Source organism: Cyprinus carpio, chromosome B25 (assembly GCF_018340385.1).
Source record: "Cyprinus carpio isolate SPL01 chromosome B25, ASM1834038v1, whole genome shotgun sequence".
Taxonomy (NCBI): domain Eukaryota; kingdom Metazoa; phylum Chordata; class Actinopteri; order Cypriniformes; family Cyprinidae; genus Cyprinus; species Cyprinus carpio.
In genome coordinates this window covers 18,631,829-18,648,311 of record NC_056621.1, presented here as the reverse complement: position 1 = coordinate 18,648,311, position 16,483 = coordinate 18,631,829, and the positions used below count along the sequence as shown (strand labels likewise).

The following is a 16,483-nucleotide window of genomic DNA, read 5'->3' as shown; positions in this document are numbered from 1 at the left end:
CCCTCTAGACAGTAAGCATGTGCTCACTCTGAATGCGTCTCTCACAGACTGACAAAGGAGTATACTTTATAGGCTTGTGCACTCAACTGTTTGTGAAATGGAGCTTTGTGCTCGTGTATCCTACCTCTCTCATTCGGCACAAATCCAAATATTCCAAAATATTTCCATATTTACGATGTTACGTATCTGAATGCTAATCTATTATTTATTATGTAAATTATAGCCTTTGTACTTCAGTCGCTTTCCAACGGTGACACAGAGGTGGGCGTGCTTATGTTTGGTTAACTGTATTTTATTTTGATAAAGTACTAACTGCGCTGTCAAGATAGCAATGCTGAAACTGATATGTTTTGTGTGTGTGTGTGTGTGTGTGTGTGTGTGTGTGTGTGTGTGTGTGTGTGTGTGTGTGTATGTGTGTACGCGCGCACCGGGGTGATCACGTCAACTGTTTGCTAATACCAGCAGAATCAACTTTAAAGACTTACTGTCTTATTAATAATGCATCACTGTATAAAGGTCTGCTTTTATTGGTGTATATTCACAATGAAAACAAAATATTGTGCTTTTGTAAAATAAAGAAAACAAAAAGGATGTCGCTTTCTGCCACTTGAGTTTCCTTTCTGAAGTGAAACTCAGCGTATATACTAGGGCTGTGTATTGGCAAGAATTTGACAATACGATACGTATCACGATACATGGGTTGCGATACGATATATTGCGATACATTGCGATACTGTAAGCAAGGCGATATATTGGGATATTTCTTATTTTAGGAATAGGATATATTTTTAGGAAAGTTGTCATTAAGAACACACCACCATATGCAAACCTTAGAAACAAATACATAAATAAAAAATTGTTTAACCAGAACACACTGGGATCTGCATTTGCAATAATCAGTCCCTGTAACATTCAACTTTATTGAAGCAATTTTTGTGCAGTATGAGTAAAGGGGGAAAAATTCAAGTGCTTGCAGGATTCTTTAGTTAAATGTATGTATAAAATGTATTTTATAAAAAGACCATATATCTTTTTAGACCCTGCTTTAAAGGTTCACGGTTTAAGTTTACAATTGTGACATATAATGTCATAACATTTTGATCTGAACAAAAAATTGCATCTGCTTAATATCAATGAAAAATAAAGTTCTTTCAGGATTCCTAAAGAAAACAAAGCAATTGTAAAACAATAAAATAAATACAGATGTTGAACATTCTCAGAACCTTTGAACTTGGATTTCACAGGTATTTCAGTTTGTATTTATGTTTCACCTGGAATCACTGAGACCACAACACGAACACTGCCCCAACTGCACAAAACACCCCCATCATGAGAGAAAGCTTCAGCTGCGAAGTGCTCTTCACATGGGACATGGCAAGTGGTGGAACCGAGGTGCCACCCGCGCAGAGGTCCCGGAGCGGACGTTACCACAAAAGCCCAAATGACATCACACTTCACCGAGGCGGGAACTGAAACAATTCTTCCATCCTTCATTACTGGCAGAGTACTATTTTAACGCTAACGATAGTGGCGTGCCTTAATGCTAGTATTTCCTGTCACTGTTCAAGTTCAGAGATGAAGACTGCTATGTAGCGGTTGGGATACGAACTCTTGTATGAATTTTTTTTTAAATATCGATATTCCATTTTTGTGAATCGATACAGTATCGGCAAAAAAAAAAATATTGCGTTATTCATGTGTATCAATATTTTATTACACCCCTATTATATACGCTATGTTATGTGTCACACTGTTTTTTCCCTTGTTTATCTGTAAGCTAAATCAAATATATTGCAAGAATTTGTTCCTTGTATATATACACTGTATATATATATATATATATATAAATCTATAAAAATTATTTTTCCATTTTCGGGTGATTTTGTGATTTTTTCATATTCTGACTTTTTATGTTTCTATTTATTTACTTTAATATTATATTATATTATATTATTTTATATTATATTATATTATATTATATTATATTATATTATATTATATTATATTATATTATATTATATTATATTATATTTTTAATGCAATTAAATACATTGTACATCAATAACTTTTTAATCTAAAGAATTATGAAACAACTCAAGAACCCAATATAAACCTAAAATAGTTCTCTATGAAACAGGGTTCTTTGCTGAAACATGATGCAAAGTGCTTTCATTTAAGCACTCAAAAAATACTTTTATATAATAATACAATGCAATACAATAAAGTATCGATTTTACTCCTACAACTCAAAGTAGATGGAACAGTCTCTGTAGACTGCAGTTTAAACCAGGTTGCCCATTACACCAATCAGCGTTCTCTGCTGAAATGACGATTTGTGGGAAAGCACAGCTGACTTCCCTCTGTACATCAACTCCCCACGGGACGTTACTATCCTCAGCCCCTACCAACCACACACACACCCATGCTGCCGAGGTGCGCCCCTGGTGTGTTTGTTTGCACTCCACACTGGTTGCCAAGGTAAACATAAGCGGGGAGGGCTGGTGAGCACCAGCGCCTCTAGCACAGGGGTGTGTGAAACCCGTCCCTCGCCCCTCTGCATGTGCGCAATGCCACAGGAGATCACTGTATGGAGTACCCCTACTGTCAATGAGAAGGCTTTTATTATAAGCCCTTTTTCAAATCTTTAAGAAATAGTTCACCAAAAAATAAAAATCCTGTCATGTACTCAACCTCAAGTTGTTCCAAACCTGTGTGAGTTTCAAAAGAGAGTGTTTTGAAGAATGTTGGTAACCAAAGAGTTTTATTTATTTTTATACTATGGAAGTCAATGGCTACCGACAACTGTTTGATTACCAGCATTCTTCAAGACGATGGTCTTTTGTGTTCAACAGAAGAAATAAACTCATACAGGTTTGGAACAACATGAAAGTGAGTAAATAATGACAGAATATACATTTTCAGACAATCTATTTCCTTATCTGATGGTTTTTAATCGTATTTCTTGACATTAGCGCTGTTGCTAACTTGCGTACAGGCTCTTTGAATATTAGCTGGCCAGAACTTGGCACAACTGGCTGGATTTCTTCCTCCTCACAATTCACCTCTTGTATGTTTACATTTTCTTTCTTCCCTTAGCTTTCTTCCGACATGAGGAGCAGAGAACAGACTTGTTTACCCTTCATGAAGCACAGTCAGGCGTTAAGTACAGACTTGATCTGAGTGTTTATGTACCTTTGAATATCTAGTGGGGCCAATTACAGCTCAGGATGGCTCAATCTCTGAGGAAGCGTTCTCCGGCACGGCACGAGGATCTCTATTTCCAGATGGCACAACATGAAGGGAACGCTGTGATCTGTTTAGTTTCTTCGAATCAGTGACCAATTTTGTATCACACTTATGCTCAATTTCACTTGCTAAATAAGAGTCATGGAAAACTTTACGACTAGATTGTATGAGCAGAATCTATGGGTCAGATTTACTAAACAGGGCAAATTAGCATTAGAGTGCAATTCCTTAAAAGTGCCAATGGGAAGGGAAAATTCTGCGGGTGACTTATTGACAAGGCGCACATTACCAGTGAATTGATAAGTGCAAATCTTTGTAAATCGCGTTGCATGATTCATTTCAATACTCTCTTCCCATAAATTTATCGATAGAAAGGGAAACTCCAACAAATGCATGTTCAATAAGCTGAGTCGCAAAAAAAAAAAAACTGAGTCCACGCCTTTTCAGCACTAATTTCCTACTGCATGTCTTTAATAAATCCTGACAGTAGTTTTTTTAATGCCAAATGAGAGTTTGTGCTCGTGCAAGCTGATAGTAAATCTGTCCTAAAGTCTAAAATAGCTAGTTAACAAACCACTAGCATAAAACGTTGCGCAAAATATGTTACCGTAATGTAGCATCACTAGCTAGTCCAAAACGTAGAGCTGTAGCACTCATTGGGTCAAATTTAACAATTTCACTTATTAAACAGAGTCTAGCGACGGAAATCATTATGACTAGCTTCTATTGGCAGAATCAAAACTTAAAACTATCATAAAGCACTAGCATGAGGAATTTTAAATTTACATACCTGAGTAAAACATGCAATGTAGCGCACAAGTTCACATCACTCATTGGGTCTAATTATTTCACAATATTAAATCATTGTAACTATTTTTAGACACCAAGCTAACTAGCATAAAATGTTGAGCGGTTTAATTAGAAATTTCACTTATAGGTTTTAGTCATGGAAATCTTGCAAAAATAGGTCAGATATTTTTAAACAGTTAGCTAACATAAAGCAGTTGCAAAAATATGATGAGAGCATAAATTTTACTATAATTTATAATTTATGCTCTAATCTGTATGCTAGTGAAATGTTCAGATCTTACTGGATCTAAAACTTATTGGATCTAACGTAGCCACTTCACTTGCAAAATTAGCTTCATGGAAATCACAACTAGGTTGTATGCACAAACAAAACAACTAGCTAGCATAAAACAGTAGCATGAAACATGTGTTTACAAACTTGTGTTTACGTAAAATATCTTGCGGCATTAACATAATGGACTAGCATATAACATGCATGTTACAAAAAGATTGAGCAGTAACACTTATTGGGTCTATTTTAATTGGGTCTAATTTCGTTTATTTTACTTGCCAAATTAGCCAATAAAAATTTAAATATTTGCAATTGTATGTAACGATAAAGAGCCTAAAACAGTGAGGTAGCATAACATCCTAGCATATTTTCATAAATATGTTGTGTACATAAGTGTTAGCATAACACACATGCTACAAAACATTTAGCTAGCCGTAGCACATGGGTCTAGTTTAACAGTTTCACTAGCTAAATTAGCTTTTAGGAAATGTAGTTTTGTGACCAGGTACATGCAGATACAGAACCTAAAACAGCTACCTATCACAAACCACAAGCATGAAACATTTGTTTACCTTAGTAAAATATGTTTTAGACATTTATGTAATAGACTAGCAGTTAGCACAAGTTGCAGTGTTTACAGCAGTAAGAGATTAAATCAATCTTTTTTGTTTTCGGGTCCCTTTTCCAGTTCTACCTGTTATTTCCCGTTCTCTTTCCATTATCTTAAATGTCCTATATATTTTTCCCCATCTTTCTCTGTACTTTGCTGTGTCATTCTTTAACAAGCCCCCCATGAGTGTGTGCAGAATAGCATGCACTCTTTTAACATAGTCACACTGCAGCCTCAGAGGAGGGAAAGTAGGGCAGGATGTCTTCCATGCTCCAATCAAGGCTAGGAGAACTTGAACAGCAGCCTGGAGAATCTGATGCCATATAGACTTGATGTGGGGAGGAGGAATAATCTAGAAGCTTCCACTGTAAATTACAGACTGTGTCAATCATGGCTTTCTAAATCAGGTAAAAAGGATAATTCAAGTGGTTTAGAAAATATACAGAAAGAGAAAGAAATCCTCCTGCCAGACCATATATTTACAAACTTGTACATGCAAACAAGTGAATGCTAGGTGACGGTTTACCACATTTATTTCTTATGAAAATTAATTTTTTTTTTTACCACAAATAAAACCAAAACTAAACATGGTAACCACAAATTAACCATGGGGTTGCTACACTAACCCCAGTTAAACTGAGGTATCTGTAGTTAAACTGTGGAATACAAATAGTAATCAATACACCAAAAAACCATGGTAACTATACTTAATAAATAAAATATAATAAAACCATGGTTAATTTTCATAAGGGATGTACCAGTGTTTGTCTGGTTAGCATTAGCGGTTAGCACTAGCGTTAAGCACATTCTGGTAAATGCCACAACTAAACTGTTTTAGGCCCAAAAAGTATATTTTTCCATTGACAAATTTCTGTTGTCACATGAGCAAAGATGGCAGATTTAAATCTCTAAAAAAGCGATCATGAAATGTAGGGGAAAAAAACAGCAAGTTTAGTTGTGTGTGCGCACAAACGCTTAGCTGAGCAAACATGCCATTAGCTACTTTACTCAATGGAAAACAAATACAGCATGACTGATGTATTAAACTCCTAAAGTCAAAGATTAGCACACTTTTAAAGCGCACAACCTGTGTTTATTACATTACATTTATGTACAAAAGCATAAATGTATAAAACATGCTCCAGGACAGATGAAATCAGTTGCTGCACTTTCTTTTTAAACATATCATGCTGGTATTGAGTTGATTTCTTTTCCTACAGGGAAGCTGAGAAACTGTGTAATTTCTACGGGTTTAGTATGAGATGAATGAAGGATGACAGAGGCAGAAAACTATTATGTTTGAATTCCAGGGTGGGAGAGAAGTCGTGTTCGCATCTGCCCACTTACTGCAGCACAGTAAGGTGATCTCACAAACTTCATCCAGTCTAGAGTAATGGAATATTACTGCACAATCAATATGAACATAATTCTGCACAGGCTATTTCTTCTGATCATATGGTTTGATGCTAACCAGCAGATGACCATATAGCCTAAGTATCAGTATAGTGTGCTTTCCGTGGCCTGTAAATGTTGAATAACAAGTGACTGATATATTTAAAGACATTCTCATCCGCCATATTCCCCGGCAATACTCTTTGTATTGCAGAAAAAGTAGACAGTCAGGTCTTAACATATTGGATTAGGTGTAAAGGTATTAACCAGGATGCTTTTAATGAATTAAGGCAGGCGGTTCCACAACAAACATCTTCACAGATCTTTGGCCTCCGCTTAGATGTTGTCAAACACTGGAAGAGGGAACTTAAGGACATTCTATTACACTCCAAAATCAACACCAGACCAAACAAAACTGAAACATGTTATTTGCCTTTAGAATTAACATTATCCTAACATTTAAAACTTTGAAGAAACCAGAACTGGACATTTAAATGTTAGTTTTAAGGTTTTGCTTAAAACTTGGGCTAAAATAGGCATTTAAAATGTATAGTCTTTGGAAAACCGATCAAAATACTGATGACTCAATCCTGCACTCATTGGCCTGTCCATATTTTTGTTCAATAAAATGCTGTCTGGAATGAATTTGAAACCTCGCACCACCTGACATTGACTAGAAGTAGCAAATTATGGTCGACTACAGTACCTAAAGGATATTTGCTATTGGCTAAAACATCCCAGCTTATAACACAATATATAATGCATCTGTGATGATGTCGGCCAGTGAATGTGTTTGAATACACAATCTTGGAGAAAAAGTTCTAGTCATGTAGCGATTTAGAAAGCCAACTTTCATTAAAAGCCCATCTTGTCAGGTGTGAAATACCCCGTTAAGGGTTAACATGCATATTAATAAATTGACAAAGCAAAGGTTTTTTTGTGCTTGATGTCAACATGTAATAACAGACCTTTCATGACCTGAGAAATAAACAGCATTCAGTTTTACACAACCCTGCAAGCTGTTGGCATATTAAGCATAATCACAGTTAGCCTGTGCATGTAAATGCACTCATTATTAGCCATTTTCTTTCAATTTTTGCTATTGGTCAATATTAAAAGATGAAAATACGAGGTCTAATATTTTCTAAAACAGTGTAGGCTACTTTTCATCAATATCAGGCTGCAAAAAAAGTTTTTATAGCTTTATAATGTTTTTTTTTTTTTTTATATATAACAGATAAAAGTACAAATTATTAACATTGGCCATAATGTGAAAATAATCTTTACCAGCAAGAATGTCTACAGTTCTACATAAATGCATCCCTAAGCACTACAGTAATGGTTTATAAAAAGAGTTAACAACATTTTTTTTTTTAAATGAAAAAAAAAAAAAAAAAAGCCCACTTGCATGTAAATGTATTGCTAGAAACAACCTGGCCATATTTCAAGCTTTCAAGCATGAGCCAAGCATGAGTAATCAGCAGTTCCTATTGGATATCCTAGTGGATGAGAGGCTAAATATGAAGAGTTTGGCACTACTGGAATGTATCAGCTCCAAGCAAATTAACACAGAGCTCTGCCGAAAATGTTGCCTTAATGCTAAAACAAAACTGACAATCTTGTTACCTTGAAGTCAGTCTGAAACAGCATTCCAAAAGAGTTATATGTTCATAACATGATATATTTCCAAGGGAAACTATTAACGTTGTCAACGTACTATATTTAACATACTACATTTGATTTATTATTTCGATTTTTTAGCTAATCCACCAAGATCTTAAGTGCTAGTGGAGTACACCATCAGGGCTCGCAAAATTTCAAAATCCCTGGTAGCCCGGGCAGGCGTTCCTCAAGGCTTTGGTAGCCCAAAATTAATTTAACTAGCCTAAATAAAAAAAGACATCGGCTGAACTTTACTGAGGACAAATCAGCATGATAAGCAAAAACTAGTAGCATATCGGGATGTAACGATTCAATAAACTTACGATGCGATAAAATTCACAATACAGATTACACCACACAATTTTTTTTACAATTTATTTATTTTTTACAAAATGAGATTTAAGACAAATTATAAATGAAAAGGTGTCCTTTTATTATTTCTCAGACAAAATACTGCATATTTCTTTGTGAAATTGAAATGTTAAATAATAAAACAAACTTTTTTTAAATTTTAAAACAAATCTCAAATCAAATAAAAAAATATACAACTAAAAGAAATCTCTCCATATAAACAAAGGCTTTGTCTGTACTCTTTAAAATCAGAGGCAACCATTTGTATTACTATCCCAAAAAAAGATGCTAAATACATGTTATGCACTCTCCGACAGCAGGTGGCGCTAATGGAACACCAGGTATTTAAAGGCTGCTGCCCCTTTAAGACCGAATGCATGGATCCAATATAATAATGCACAGGAGATTTCTTTCTCAACTGTATACGTTCACTTAAGACATAACCGACTGTGTTTACGAGAATACTTGCAGACACGATTATTTTGAGATAATTTTGTTTGTATGTGTTCATTCAGAAGCAAGGATACGTGAAAGAGGAATCAATTCTGTGTACGTGCATTGTCTGAAATGCGGCTCTCTGTGCGCGCTTTGAATGAGTGCACGCAAGCTCTGAATGTTCACGAATGGTTAAAAACGCTTGAATGTTTAAATCAGCAAGACTTAAAAAACAAATGCAAACGATCAACTACGATCCGTTTCACCCCTACAAGTGAGTGGACAACGCAAATCAAGTTAGAAATTTTACATCACTATTCAAGATAGCCCATCGGGCAGGGCAGTGAAACATTTTGGTTGCCCGACTGGAAAACACAATAGCCACGGGATGTCAGGCTAGCAATTTTGCAAGCCCTGGCCATCCAACTGCCATTGGTCGAAAAAGCAAATAGCCCCACCCCAAACTGACACTACTGGCTGAGCCAAAGTTGCACACTAAAAAAACAAAGAAATGTTTTGATAGTAGCTACCACAAAGCCACAGTGTTTACTCTCTTCATGGTAATCGACTAACAAATGGCTTAACAAACTTTCAGTAAGTTTTTTCTTTAAAATCCAACAACAGCTCTGTAGCATTAGATATCAGAAACCGTGGTAAAGAGCTCAGCTGCAGAGACAGGAAGTGCCGACTGACCAGCCAACGACCCCTTAAAAAAGAATTCAGCTGTCTGGAGTTCTCACAAAGAGCTATCAGCGAGAAAACCGACACAGTTGGAACGGGAGGGTACGAATAAATTAAGGAACAAACACTGGGCTGTTAGGGCAGCTAGATTCTTGGTTTGCTCTTCCCAATATGTCACTAGAGACTTCTGTCTAAAGCTATCTGAATGTAAACTAGCGGTCGACCGTTTTAATGAGCAGGGTTGAACTATCATTGCATATCTCAAGATATATATCTTTTTTTTCTAATGAAAGAGCAAATAATAATACAAGCAAACTCACATTAGGTTTACACTATTTACACCCTACTGCTGGTGGGAATGCTATGATTTTGGCTGATGTCAGCAGGGTCATGACATAAGAAACACAGTTATGCTATCCTCAGCATCAGATATAGAAACCGAAATAACGTTAAAGCAATAGTTCACCCATAAAATAACATTTGGTGAGAATTTGCTCACCCTCAGGGCATCCAAGATTTAGATGAGTTTGTTTCTTTATCAGTTCCGATTTGGAGATTGTTGATGGAGAAAGCATTATTATGGATTAATATAGCCGGAAGCAACAACAGTTTGCGGTTAAAAAATGTCTTAATATCAGATTTGTTTCATACAAACATGCAGCTTTTCACTTCACAGGATGTTAACTGATGGACTTATTTGTGGATTATTGTGATGTTTTTATCAGCTGTTTGGACTCTCATTCTGACGGCACCCATTCGCTGCAGAGGATGAGCAAGCGATGTAATGCTAAATTTTTCAAAATCTGTTCTGATGAAGAAACAAACTCATCTGCATCTATGCTGCACATGCGAGCACATTTTCGGCAAAATTTCATTTTTTGGGGAACTATTCTTTTAATATAGGCTAGTGTAATTAATAAAAGTTAACATGATATTAATTATGCAAATATTAGTATGAAACCTTTGGATGCTGATTGGTCAATAAAGCATAGCAGCCTTTCATACTTTATTGCTTAAATAATAAAAAATATATATATTACCTATATTATATAGGCCTATGTATTAATAATTGCACATTGAATGTACTTACATTAAATTATATCTCTTGTAAAGTGAACCAAGCTCGAGAAGAACACTATGCCAATTGGAATAATATTACTGTTGTTACTTTTATAGCCTATTAAAATACACAAATGTCTTTTTTTAATATTTCAATTAGCTACTAACTCCAGTATTAACGCATCAGTGTTTAATGTAATACAGCGTATGCTATTATTTGCAAGTCTATACTTTGAATGTCTGACAGCTGCAGGGCTTTTTGCCAATAGGATTCGGTTCAATAATGTTTAAATAAGGGAGGAGGCGAACAGTAGGTGACTTCATATGAAAGTGGGGGTGATATCAACTGCAGATATGAAAAATATAACGGAACAATGCAGCGCTCTAACGTTTTAAAGGATTCGTGCTGGTTAGGGATGGATGGATGGATGCCGGAGAGGAAATTCAATAATCACAGTCACATCCAAACGCAAATAGCCTAATCAATGCTGCTCGTTGTGGTTATTTGCAGCCCATCATTCCATCCCGATTCAAAGCACAGCAGCTGTAATACAGTCATATTATCATATTTCTATCGCTGATTTGTCTTACCTCTGTTGCAGACGCAACTTCAGCCCTCGAAGACCGAAACGTGGCAGGAGATCTAGACGTATCCGAACGACTTCATGTCAGATCTAGAACGGCTCTGTTTGGGTTTGATAGGGTTCCGATCACACCTCAGGAACCGTCAATCATCTAATAAATGGAATGGATCTGTGCGACGCTCCCGTTTGTCCCGAAACAAAGTAACGCTCGCGCTTTATGCCGTCTCAAAATGTGGAAAGGCCGCTCAAAACGCCGTTTTCCAAACGCGATACAGTTGGAAGTTAACCGCGCACACCTGCATCCTCAAGAAGATGGAAAATGATGGAGAGATAAAATAGCGGTCCATAGCATGCCTCAACCGCTGGTGTACAGCTGTGTATTCTGGAGCGCGGACGGCAGGAAATGCCTTTGGAGGAAAGGAGGCGCTTAACCAGTCAGAGTGTAAACGCGTGCGCTGGATTTAACCTCATAAAGCCTGACGTCATGCTGGACAGCAGAACTTTTAGACTTCATTCTTTAGTCTATAATATTAGTGCATATTAAGACTGAGGTTTATACAGAAATCAAACGTTTCATCAATGCTCCTTCGTCCACATTGTATACAAACTAAACATGACATAATGTAACAGAGTGTAAACATGGGGCTTGGAGGTACACTTAATAGTATTAGTTTTGTTTTACTGAACAATATGGATTCATTATTGCATGTATTTCCTTGGACATGCAGCCAACATTATTCTGAATTAATATTCTAATGTCTTTATTATTTATAGACAAAGCGTTGCAATTGTAAGCAGCTTTGTGGCAAGTGTCCCAACAATTAAGTGTCATTAAACTGTATTCAATCATTTCCTCGTTGTTTGCATCAAAAAACGGAGAATCCCAATTTCCATAATCGGATATGTTATGAAAATATTGTTTATTTGCTTGTTTGTTTGTAATTTTTTCCACACTCTGATAAAAGGGTATGAAGACAGTTAGTTAATTCGTTTTTTTTTGTTTGTTTGTTTTGCTTGTGTTGGTTATACAGATTTGTAAATTGTTTCAGAGTACATAAAAAAGTGAATGGCAAAGAATGGACACAATTTCCACAATCTAAAAAAAAGGGTTATGAATACAGTTTGTGTTTATTTAGTTAGTTTGTTAGCTAGCTTAATTAGACAGTCCATTCTTTTGATAATTAGTTATATAGATTTACTAATTGTTTCAGCATGCATTAAAATAAATAAATAAATAAATTAAATTAAATACAAAGAATTGACATGATTTCCTAATGGGTTATGGAAACACTTCCATCCTTTATTTGTTTGCTTGCTTGTTTGTTTGTTTTAATGTTTATTTACAACTCTGGAACTAAATCAGTAGTTGAGTTATCAGCATTAATCATCACTCATTTTCATTTGATATAAATTAACTCAAAGGTATCAATATTTTTTTTAGCATAGGAAATGTCAGCAGGAAAGGGTGAGCTGATTTTCCTGAAGTGACTATAAAACCCATTGTGAAATATCCCTGCCTGGTATTTCTGATTACCCTTATGAGGTGTAAACACTGGAAAAGTGCTTTGCTGCCCTCTAGTGAAACAAGAAGAAATTTTCCATATGAACATTACTATGTTCACAATAGGTATAGAAGTGATAATTGAAAAACATTCATGTATTTGAAACAAAAACAAAAGCACCAATATTTTAATATTAATTTAGGAGTTAAAAAGAAACGAGTGATATGTGGATGCTTGCCATTTATATTAGTAGGAAAATATTTTTTGAATAAAAATGTCAAAAAATATTTCATGTGTTGATCAAAGAAAAGCATTAACAGTAATAAAAAAGGAATGAAGTGTTTTATAAAATATATTTTGCAATTTAACTTGCTCTTGTCCCCCCATACACATTAAATTCAAAACAAATGTACACGTACAATATACATAAATTAAAATACAAGTTAAATTCAAAACACAAATATGCACATACAGTACAAATATTCATAACAAATGTGCACATATGGTATACAAATTCAAAACAAATGTGCACATATTCAAAACCTACACAGGTGCACATATAATACACATTTAAAACAGATGTGCACATAGAGTACAGAAATATACAACCTAAACATTTGTGCATTTACGGTATACAAATTCAAATCACAAATATGCACATTCAGTATACCAATTCAAAAACTACACAAATGTGTACACCATGGACATACCTTTATATTTCAAGAAATAAACATATCCTTAATAAAAAAGGCTACAGTGGTCACCATATGCATTGTATTATAAACACCTCAAAGGGTTAGTTCACCTAAAAATAAAAATTCTGTCATTAATTCCTCACCCTCATGTCTTTCCAAACCCGTAAGACCTCCGTTCATCTTTGTGGGATTTTTTAAGATATTTTTGATGCAATCTGACAGCTCTCTGACCCTCCCATAGACAGCAAGGGTCCTTACACGATCAATGTCCAGAAACGTATCAAGCAGATAAGTAAAATAATCAATTTTGGGGTGAACTATCCCTTTAAGCAATTCTCAAAAGTATTAATGAAGATACAACTGGTAAAAAAGCCGGCTGTCAAATAGCCTGATGTGGGTTTTAACATTTCCACATTTAATTAGCAGTTATTTAAGCAAAGATGTTGAGAAATACAGGGTATGGATTTAAAGGGATAGTTCACCCAAAAATCAAAATTATGTCATTAATGACTCACCCTCATGTCGTTCCAAACCCGTGAGACCTCCGTTCATCTTCGGAACACAGTATATTATGTTTTAGATTTAGTCCGAGAGCTTTCTGTCCCTCCATTGAGAATGTATGTACGGTATACTGTCCACGTCCAGAAAGGTAATAAAAACATCTTCAAAGTAGTCCATGTGACATCAGAGGGTCCGTTAGAATTTTTTGAAGCATCGAAAATACATTTTGGTCCAAAAATATCAAAAACTACGACTTTATTCAGCATTGACTTCTCTCCCGGGTCTGTTAGGAGCATGTTCACAACACTGCAGTTTAGTGATATCCGGTTCGCGAACGAATCACTCGATGTAACCGGATCTTCTTGAACCAGTTCACCAAATCGAACTGAATCGTTTGAAACGGTTCGTGTCAACAATAAGCATTAATCCACAAATGACTTAAGCTGTTAACTTCTTTAACATGGCTGACACTCCCTCTGAGTTCAAATAAACCAATATCCCGGAGTAATTCATTTACTCAAACAGTACACTGACTGAACCGAGCCAGATAACGAACGAAACATTGACTCGTTCTCGAGTCAAGAACCGGTTGCATCGGTTTTCGGCTCACTGGTAGTGATGGGAAGTTCTGTTCTTCTCCGCGAACCGGTTCTTTCGGACAGTTTGATTCAATAAACCTTGCCGAAAACGGTTCACCAGTTCTTTTGCGCTCGACGTAATGACTTCATTGGCGATGATTGCCCTTGATTCAACCCTTCGGTTTACCCGCGCTCATAACATTAGCACAGAATCGGTTCAGAATCAATCACCAAAAGTACCAGTTCGGTTCAGACGCGCTGTGTGTCAGTCTGAATCACGTACGCGCAGTATCATCAGCTCCTCGGTTCTCGAACCGGACGCGTCCGACAGAAACGGTTCTTGACTCGAGAACGAGTCAATGTTTCGTTCGTTATCTGGCTCGGTTCAGTCAGTGTACTGTTTGAGTAAATGAATTACTCCGGGATATTGGTTTATTTGAACTCAGAGGGAGTGTCAGCCATGTTAAAAAAGTTAACAGCTTAAGTCATTTGTGGATTAATGCTTATTGTTGACGCGAACCGTTTCAAACGATTCAGTTCGATTTGGTGAACTGGTTCAAGAAGATCCGGTTACATCGAGTGATTCGTTCGTGAACCGGATATCACTAAACTGCAGTGTTGTGAACGCGCTCATAACAGACCCAGGAGAGAAGTCAATGCTGAATAAAGTCGTAGTTTTTGATATTTTTGGACCAAAATGTATTTTCGATGTTTCAAAAAATTCTAACGGACCCTCTGATGTCTCATGGACTACTTTGAAGATGTTTTTATTACCTTTCTGGACATGGACAGTATACCGTACATACATTCTCAATGGAGGGACAGGAAGCTCTCGGACTAAATCTAAAATATCTTATACTGTGTTCCGAAGATGAACGGAGGTCTCACGGGTTTGGAACGACATGAGGGTGAGTCATTAATGACCTAATTTTGATTTTTGGGTGAACTATCCCTTTAAGTTCGAGTAAAGTCTGACTTAATTACTAAATTGAAATGTCTGTCCTTACTGTGGTTAAAAATGTCTCATATTGTGGTAAAGATTTTGGTAAAATCGCCCCCTCCAAGTAGTTTTATCAGAGAGCTGCTATAAAAATTCATGACTTACAGGGTTAGTTCACCCAAAAGTGAAATTTCTGTCATTAATTACTCATCCTCATGTTGTCCCATACCTGTAAGATCTTTGTTCATCTTTGGAACACAAATAAATTAAATATTTAAATATTTTTGATGAAATGCGCAATGTTTCTAAACCACACATAGGCAGCAACGTCATTCCACCTTTCGAGGTCCAGAAAGGTATTAAAGACATCGATAAAATAGTCAACGTGACTACAGCGGTTCAACCTTAATATTATGAAGCGTCAAGAATACTTCTGTGTGCAAAAACAAAACAAAAATAACAACTTTATTTAACAGTTTGAACTGTTGACATACGCAGTTGAATGCAGTTCAGAGCTTCTGTGTACTTACACCAGAACATGGACTCATTATTTGCTGGCTCCTCCTTCAGCATCACACACACATTGGCCAATACTGAGCCCGAGTTCTGATGTAAACAATGAAAGCTCTGCAACGAAAATAGCATAGCAGTATGACAGGAGACAGAATAATTTGTTGAATAAAGTGGTTATTTTTGCGCACAAAAAGTATTCTTGTCGCTTCATAACATTAAGTTTGAACCACTGTAGTCATGTTGACTATTTTAAGGGTTTGGAACGACATGAGGGTGAGTACTTAATGACAGAAATTTCATTTTTGGGTGAACAAACCCTTTAATACTTTGATCTTTTGATGTGGCAAAGAACTATAATAATTCCATTATTCCTGTAATTTATTTAATACAACATGCATAACTAGATTAAAACAACTGTATGTAGGTATGATTTTTTTTTCTTCTTAAAATAACACTTTCAAATAATTCTGATACACTGACTTCTAATAAGATGAATGGCTTCTGTTTTATGCTCCCCTCTTAAACATCTGTTGTAGGAGTAACGTTAAGTTTGGGGCACTGGTACGAATTTCCGCTGAAAGAGCGGATTGCCTTACGGCTGCTCTTTCGTCTGGGTTTTGAAGTTTTATTACAAAAAATTCAGCGAATTCAAA

At 36.0% G+C, this 16,483-nt stretch overlaps 1 protein-coding gene across 1 annotated transcript in view; it reads right to left on the bottom strand.

The window, feature by feature from the left end:
• LOC109051145 (oxysterol-binding protein-related protein 5-like) overlaps window positions 1–11,533 on the bottom strand; it is a 52,619-nt gene extending 41,086 nt beyond the window's left edge. The window contains exon 1 of the mRNA XM_042752613.1: window positions 11,109–11,533. The gene's annotated coding sequence lies outside the window, so the exon portion shown is untranslated. The remainder of the gene's footprint in view (window positions 1–11,108) is intronic.
• Between the last annotated feature and the right edge of the window lie 4,950 nt (window positions 11,534–16,483).